Source organism: Amphiprion ocellaris, chromosome 3, assembly GCF_022539595.1.
Source record: "Amphiprion ocellaris isolate individual 3 ecotype Okinawa chromosome 3, ASM2253959v1, whole genome shotgun sequence".
Taxonomy (NCBI): Eukaryota; Metazoa; Chordata; class Actinopteri; family Pomacentridae; genus Amphiprion; species Amphiprion ocellaris.
The window spans coordinates 1,233,827-1,242,432 of NC_072768.1; the positions used below are offsets into that span (position 1 = coordinate 1,233,827).

The 8,606-nt window shown below is 39.8% G+C and overlaps 2 long non-coding RNA genes across 2 annotated transcripts in view; both read left to right on the plus strand.

Moving 5' to 3' along the window:
- The first annotated feature begins 669 nt into the window (after positions 1-669).
- LOC118469489 (uncharacterized) lies at positions 670-5,269 on the plus strand. The gene is made up of 3 exons (XR_004846369.2): positions 670-1,426; positions 1,511-1,600; positions 4,894-5,269. It is a non-coding gene; the product is annotated as an uncharacterized LOC118469489 (long non-coding RNA).
- A 677-nt stretch (positions 5,270-5,946) lies between these two features.
- LOC129348609 (uncharacterized) overlaps positions 5,947-8,606 on the plus strand; it is a 17,131-nt gene continuing 14,471 nt past the window's right edge. Inside the window, exons 1-3 of the long non-coding RNA XR_008601223.1 lie at positions 5,947-6,994; positions 7,233-7,295; positions 7,631-7,769. This is a non-coding gene — a long non-coding RNA (uncharacterized LOC129348609). The remainder of the gene's footprint in view (positions 6,995-7,232; positions 7,296-7,630; positions 7,770-8,606) is intronic.

An 8,606-nucleotide genomic window follows, 5' to 3' on the forward strand; every position in this document is an offset into this window, starting at 1 on the left:
AAACAATAGAGAAAACGGCAGTGGACTACTTCCAGCGGCGGAGGGACACCATTTTCCAGCTAGCTGCAATCTGACGCAGTGACGCAGCAGAGTACAACTGACCAGGGCGGAGGGATACGTCATTCTGCTGGGAGAAGAGACACGGCGAGGAGGTAAGTTATCTTCTGAAAGTGCTTTTGAGTTTTTGTTGATAAAATTTAATAACAGTGGCAGTTTCTTCTGTGATAAAATGGAATTAAGTCAGCACATTGACAGAGCTTTGCGAATATGACTACATTACCGTGTTTTTCTCTATGCTAATCCATCGCGTTAATCAAAGTTTGAAATGGCGCATTAGTAAATTACACCACTGTTGTCCATGGCGGACATTTTAATCGAGGGGCGTTCATTTAGGTTAGAAATGCTTCCGACGAGACAGGAGCAATAAAAAAAACTATTGAATTCAACATTTGCCTGCAAGCAACTGCTGGCTAACGTTACCCTTTTGTTAGTTAGCTAGTTTGCTACGCAGTCAAGGCAAAGTAGTGCTGGTTGTGTTCTGGTATGCCCGCGAAAGCTGAGTCACGTGCAATGCGATTTCTTGCATTCACGCGCACGGGGGGGGGGGGGGGGGGGGGGGGGGGGGGGGGGGGGGGGTCACGTGACTCAGCTTTCACGGGCATACCAGAACACAACCGGCACTACTTTGCCTTGACTGTGTGCATTGTCTCCCTCTCTTTCATCCTCTTGCTCGCTCTATCACATCGGAGCTCCTCTCCCTCAGCTGCTCTGGGGATGAAGATCTCTGTCAGGGTGCAGCACTGTCTGAATTGTGTGACTTGTCTAGTTTATCTTTTTCTACTTTTACTAATGACCCTACAATCTACAGGTAATTTTATTTTTCATTTAATCTGGTGGTTATTAAATTGATTATTCCATAAAAGGTCAGAAAATGGTATTAAAAAAACTCTTAGTCACAGCTTCATTAAGCTCATGGTGACACCCTCAGATTTGTCCCAAATAGATTATTTTCACTGTCACATTAAACAAAACAGTGGAGTATTTTTTATTTTTTTGTTTTAATTTGGAAGCTTGTAAAAGGGAAATTTGAGGAAATTAATTTTATTCATTTTTATTGATTGAAATATTGGAATTCTATACGACTTATCTGATAATATCAAATATTTGTTACATCCAATACCTGTCTTTTTTTTAATGGACTAGATTTTTTGGTTCTTTGTAGAAATACTTAATAACATGAATGCAGTTTCATGCAGAAGGACCCAAAATATCTCTTTCTCACTCACACAATATATCATAAGATGATGCAGATAGGTTAAAAACTGATTCACATTATCCTTTTTTTCTCTTGCAGTTGTATAAAGAAGCCATTTCATCAGGCAGGAGGTTGACCTTTCAAAGTGTTATGCAGCACCTTGATAAAGAGGTATGTATAATGGGCATTTGTCAATGTGAACTTCCATAAGAACTCTAATATTGCATGAGCTCACTTTTGTCTAACTTTATGTAGGACACAAATCAGAATAGGAGGACGGCTGCCCTTCTTGGTCTCCCACGTTTTTTCTCGGAGGATACTTCAGAGATCATCAGGATGTGTGATGTAAGAAAATTAACATGTTTAGATAATATTAATCATTGACTAGATTTACTGGTATTAATTTTAAACAGAAGTAAACATCCCTTTTTTCCACAACATTGCAGAACCTTTTTCATTCAACGTTTAGTACATCATTCAAAACTTACTGGCAGTTCAAATGTTTTAAAATTTACTGATAGGCAGTTTTAAAAAGAGAATGTGTGATACGATGATATAGACTGCTGAACTTCATAAGTTAATCACAATAAATGCATTCTTACATGATTGTAGCTGTATGAAAATCGTAAAATCGCAAACTTTGTTAAATCTAAATTGATTTAGTTACATGGTACACCATTCAAAATGTGGATTCATATATTTTTTTTCCATAAACAGCAAAACTGACTACATCAAAAATTCAGGTGACTGTCAAGGCCCATGGGCCTCTTGTTTTTGTTTTGTTTAAGCTTTGCTCTCCATGCTTGTAGCCGGCTCCTCGGTACCTTTAAGGTAGGTAGTCCAGCGCTACAACTCAGTGATAGGAACTAAAACTAAGTTTGAACGGGGTTGTGTGGGGATCTTTCTTGCATCAAAACTATGTCAGTAAAAGTGTTTATTTTGTGACTAACCAGCTCAGATTGCTATGATAAGTATCTGACAACATTATGGAGACAAATTCTACCTTTTTATTTACCTGATGTTGCTTCTTGCCCTTGTTTACATCCTGTTATGTAGTCTGTCATTTGAAGCAGGGGAGTGTGTGTGTGTGGAGCTACAGACACAGAAACTTGTAGTTTGTTTCTGAAGTGATGGCTGAATATTTAGAAGATTTTGAACAGTTGGATGAGGTATTTGAATTTGATGGCCTACATTATGTATTTGAACTGATGAAAGCTGCAACAGAAGAAGAGAGGGACAGGGAGGGGGGCAACAGGCTGCAGAGTTTCAGCCAGCCATGCTGTTGTGATACTCAGGAGTTTGTTTTGTTGTTCATATTAGTTCAAGTATTTGACAACATGATGGAGAGAATCCACAAATCAAATTCAAATACTACATCACAGTATTCAGAATCGTCTAAATATTCAGCCATTTCTTCAGAAATAAACTTACTTTTGGTTTCAGGCAAAAATGAAACTCAGTGAATACAGCATGGGTCAGCCAGATTTTGGTTCCTATCATTCAGTTTGACCACAGGACAATCCTAAATACAGCCCAGGTTCAAAAATCCCAACGTTTTCCTTTCAGGATAGACAGAAGTTCCATGGGTTCGACAGTTGTCAGAATCGAGATCATGTGAAAAGAGGATGATGGGAATTCTGAAATTTTTAAAGACAGCAGGGTCACCGGTATATCTAAAGGGGACAGACTTTTTTTTTTTTTAAACAATACACCCGTTAAAGTGCAATAATCTATAGTAATGTGCGCTTTCATTAGTTGAAGAAGTACATGTTTTTTCTTCTTTTTGCATAATCAGTCATAAATAAGTTTTGCTCATTTAGAGTGAACTACTACTGACATTATTAAATTTCTGAATTACATCCACCAAAAAATAAATTTGTCCAGTTGTTTCAGGATCATGGGGAAACCCTGGACATCTTAATTAAGGGAATGTATATCAGACTTCTCATTGGACATGAAGGCGTTCTGGACGATGCATTCCCAATGTGGCTGTGGTGGTAGAGAAGACGATCGTTCTTGCTACATAAGAGGTGTGGTCACTGTTTAGGCCACTGCAGCATTAAATTATCTGCTGCAGAGAGAAAAGGAATGAAAGGAGACAGAAATTCTGCCAAATGTGTTCAAAACAAGCTAAAACATCATGCAAAATGCCTCATAACCTGCTGAAAAACAATAAAAACTAACTCTGAAATGACTCAAAAACTCAAAATTTGTCCAAAACAAGTTACAATATTGTGCAAAATACCTCAAAACAAGATAAAAACTGACTTAAAATTCTTTGAAATGACTAAAAAAAATCAAAATTTGTCCAAAACAACTTAAAATATTGTACAAAATTCCTTGAAACAACATAAAAACTGACTTCAATATGTCAGAAATGACTTTAAAGCTCAAAATTTTTCCAAAATGAGTTACAATATTGTAAAAATTTTAAAAATGCCTCAAAAACCTGCTCAAAACAATAAAAACTGACTTGAATATGTCTGAAATGACCTAAAAACTCAAAATTGGTCAATAACTACCCCAAATTTGTCTAAATCAAGTTAAAATATTGAGTAAAATGCCTCAAAACAAGATTAAAAAAACTGACTAAATTGTCTGAAATGACTTAAAAGCGGGGCTGCACAGTGGTGTAGTGGTTAGCACTTTCACCTTGCAGCGAGAAGATCCCTGGTTCGCGTCCCGGCTTTCCCGGGATCTTTCTGCATGGAGTTTGCATGTTCTCCCTGTGCATGCGTGGGTTCTCTCCGGGTACTCCGGCTTCCTCCCACAGTCCAAAAATATGCTGAGGTTAATTGATTATTCTAAATTGCGAATGTGAGAGTGATTGTTTGTCTCTGTATGTAGCCCTGTGACAGACTGGTGACCTGTCTAGGGTGTCCCCTGCCTTCACCTGAGTCAGCTGGGATAGACTCCAGTCCCCCCCCCCCCCCCCCCCCCCCCCCCCCTAATGAGGATTAAGCGGTGTATAGATGATGGATGGATGGATGGATGGATGGATGACTTAAAAGCTCAAAATTTGCCCAAAACAAGTTAAAATATTTGTCTCATAACCAAAATGTCTCATGACCTGCTCAAAGGAAGGTACGTTTGATAACAAAATTTTCTAGGCTTGTGGATGATGTAAAGATAGGCTGTAGAAACTCTTAAGACAACCACAGCATTTTGTCACGTGAGATAAAGTGTGGTACATTCAGAAAATCCAGCAGAATGTGAGAGAACTGCAATTCTAGTCAGATTGTGGGGATTTTATAGCTTTTACTTGTGAATAATGGTTTCTAAATTTACAGTTTTCCTTCAGTTCACTAATTTCTATCAATCTTTATCAAAACCAAAGTAATTTAACTGCAAATACAAAGCTTGTCTAAAGATTTCCCCTTTTAGTCTTAGTGTAAATGTTACATGAAAGTTTTAATACTAGCAATATATGCATATATGTCAGTAGCAGGGAGAAGCAAACTGAAAATACAAAAAAGTTTTGAAATTTCTAGTTTTTATGGATAGAAGAAGAGTTTAAGCTGGTTAGCTCAATATTTTCAAATTATAGAACCCCCCTATATAAAGTCTGTTTATTGTGTTAAATGTGTGTTTTAGTTTCAGTATTCTGGAGATTGAGATCTATTCTCTTTCACTTTTAGCGTCAGACGTTCCTGCAGAAACCGTCAGAGCCCAGAGGGATGCTTACCGATGCTCAGGAGATGGACGAGGAGAGGAAACGTTCTCCGTCCTCCAGACAGATCTGAAGACCCGACCGGCCTCTGGGGTGGCGTTCGGTGAAGTTATCGCTTCTGCTGGAGGATAAATGTGGAGATCTGCAGATAGAAGCCAAGAAGATGAATGGAGCTGGAGAGGAAGAAGATCTACGTCTGCTCCCAGCGGTGGATCTGAAGTTAACCAAACTGGTTCTGACTCTGACTGGAATAACTGTGACATTAGGTGTTTATGCACGTTTTATTTTCCTCCTGATTCATGTCTGTGTAGTTTCTCATTCATCCAGGTCATGGTTATCCAAAGTTGTTTAAATCAATCCAGCTAGACTTTAAGAAGTTTCCTTGAAGACGTTTCACCTCTCATCCAAGAGGCTTCTTCAGTTCTGGTGGTGGTTGATGTTGCCTCAGCTTATAACCCCTGTGAGGTGTGGTCAGTGTTATTCACATTCCGACAACCATTGCCAAGGCCCACCTGGCTCCTCAACGGTGGTCGTTGGGAGCCAGGGAGTGACAAAGGGGGTCGAAATGCAAGTTTCACCGAGCCCTCGTATGCTAATGGTGGTCGTTAGCACGAGCCACCTCACCTGAGTCATTCTGCTGAGTAGTTCTTTTGGGGAGTTTTGAAAGGACCTGATTGTAAAATGGCGAAAGATGATGTCGCAGACACCCCCCCACCCCACCCCCCCCGTTCAGAGATGGCTTCTCCACTTTGACATAGATGGCTTCTTTCATGACTCTCTCACACCATCAGTCCTCCCTGTCCAAAATCTGAACATTGGTGTCCTGAAAAGAGTGTCCCTCTTCCTTGAGGTGAAGGAAGACCACCGAATCCTGTCCTGAGGAACTGGCTCTTCTGTGTTGAGCCATACGCTTGTTAAGTGGCTGTTTGGTTTCCCCTATGTAGAGATCTGAGCATTCCTCGCTGCGTATGCAGTTAAATGCAGCGGGGGGTGGGGGGTGGGGTGGGGTGGGGGGGTGTCTGCGACATCATCTTTCGCCATTTTACAATCAGGTCCTTTCAAAACTCCCCAAAAGAACTACTCAGCAGAATGACTCAGGTGAGGTGGCTCATGCTAACGACCACCATTAGCATACGAGGGCTCGGTGAAACTTGCATTTCGACCCCCTTTGTCACTCCCTGGCTCCCAACGACCACCGTTGAGGAGCCAGGTGGGCCTTGGCAATGGTCGTCGGAATGTGAATAACACTGACCACACCTCACAGGGGTTATAAGCTGAGGCAACATCAACCACCACCAGAACTGAAGAAGCCTCTTGGATGAGAGGTGAAATGTCTTCAAGGAAACTTCTTAAAGTCCAGTTGGATTGATTTAAACAACTTTGGACTCCTGATTCATCCAACTTTTTCCAAGAGATTTCTGAGTTCTCTCTCCTTCTTCATGTTTTGTTTCCACAGAGCTGGAGGATCTTAGATCTTTTACTGCCTTTTTACATCTTATAGTTGAGATTTGGTGTCTGTGTGGCCATTTAGTGTCTATTTTGTTGGTCCTGTCTGTTTTTGGAGTTATTGTTTGTAGTTATTGGTAGTTTTTACATGTATGAATGTTCAACTTGCATCTATTTATTGTTGGTTTTCGTCTCTTTCAGGTCATTTTGTGTCTCTTTGCTGTGTTGTTGCATCATATCGTTGTTCTTTTGTGTCCCTGTGTTGTAGTTTTACAGAGAAATTCTGTATTTTGGGGTTTTTTTTTGTATGATCGCTGTCATTCTAACTGCACAGAAGTGTCACTAACCCTGCGCCCAGGTTGCTCCCGTGTCCAGGTTCTGCTCCTCTCTCCAGGTTTTGCGCCCATGTTCTTCTCCCGTCTCCAAGTTCTGCACCCGTCCCCAGGTTCTGTTCCTGTCTCCAGGTTTTGCGCCCGTCTCCAGGTTCTGCACCCGTCTCCAGGTTCTGTTCCCGTCTCCAGGTTTTGTGCCCAGGTTCTGTTGCAGTCTCCATGTTCTGCGCCCGTCTCCAGGTTCTGCCCCCAGGATTTGCTCCTGTCTCCATGTTCTGCACTCGTCCCCAGGTTCTCTGAGACTTAAGTTGAAAATACAAAGTATCATCAGTTAAACAACTTCTATAACTTAACAGTTTGAGTTGAAACAATGGTTGCTTTCAAGTTGTTTACTCACATTTTTAAGGCAGCAGGTGAACTTTCGTTTCTAAGTTTAACTGGCTTAAAATGTTTTCCAGTGTAGCAACAGTTCTTGCTATTGTGATTCGTTTGATTTAGCCTCCTACATTAATAAATTGAATCTCTTCAGATTGCTCGCCCAGAAGCAAGCTTGATGGACAGGACTGATGGAAACTGCTTCGAGCAAAATTAGGTATTTGAAAATCTGAGGCTCTTTGAGAAGATTCTTTGTCTATTTTGGAATAATGAAGAATACAAGTGTCACAACAACTGATGATTAAAATAACCATTCTAATTTTTATTTATATATATATATATATATATATATATATATATATATATATATATATATATATATATATATATATATATATATATATATATAAACACACACGCTGCATTTTAACTATTATGAAAATGAATGATATAGTTTAAGCTAGGAAAAATCAACTCATTTTTTAAAAAAGTTAATCTGTTAATGTATTTCTTTTGGATGGGGAAATGAATATTCCTCTCTCTTTTATGCAGTGCTTGGTGAGAGTAAAAGCAGTAAACCAGGCCTGAAGCAGGCAGATGGTGGAGGTCCAGGAGAGGGAACGACCCATCAGGACGAGGATCAAACCACTCTGATAGATGGTCTCACCTAGGCTTCGGCTCCAACCACAAGGTCAGAACCACAGCTGAGATCAGAACAGAGCAACAAAGGTTGTAGGTTAAATCACTACCAAAGTAAAGACTGCTATAAACCAGGGGAGTCAATCTCATCTTAGTTCAGGTTCCACATTCAGCCCAATCTGATCTCCAGTGGCCAGGACCAGTAAAATCACAGCATAATAACTTATAAATAACCACAACTCCTACTGGTTCGTTTGTTTTAGTGCAAAAAAGTACATTCTGAAAATGTTCACATTTAAGGAATTATCTTTTTACAGAACATTATGAACAAAGTGAAATTTCTGAAGTAAAATAAATTCAATTTGAATAATATTCAGCCTCAGTTTGTCATTACACATTACAACATTTAGTCATCTTGAACTGAACGATATAGTATTTCACTTTATAATCAAAATGACAAGTCAGACAAAAAAACAACACAAACAAGACAAAATATTACAAAAATGAGACACAAAATGACAGAAGAACAATGAACAGTCTCGTATTTTATTTTATGATCAAAACAACTTGTCATGGTCTCAAAATGATTTCAAATTTTTAGTTTTACTAATTTACAATCTGCAGTTAATGTCTTCTCTGGAATTTTTACATTTTGAGGGCCAGATTGGACCCTCTGGAGGACCGCTTTTGGCCCGCGGGCCACATGTTGGACACCCCTGCTATAAGCGCTGCCCTTTATCCGAGTTATCCTACAGATGGGATGCTGCAGTGTGTTTCGTTAAAGAGAGTTTTTTCTCCTGGAAGATAAACATGCTGAGCTGCTCCTACTTCACCAACATGCTTTCCTCTGCTTTCACTGACATTTCTCCATCTGAAGATCAAATCTGCA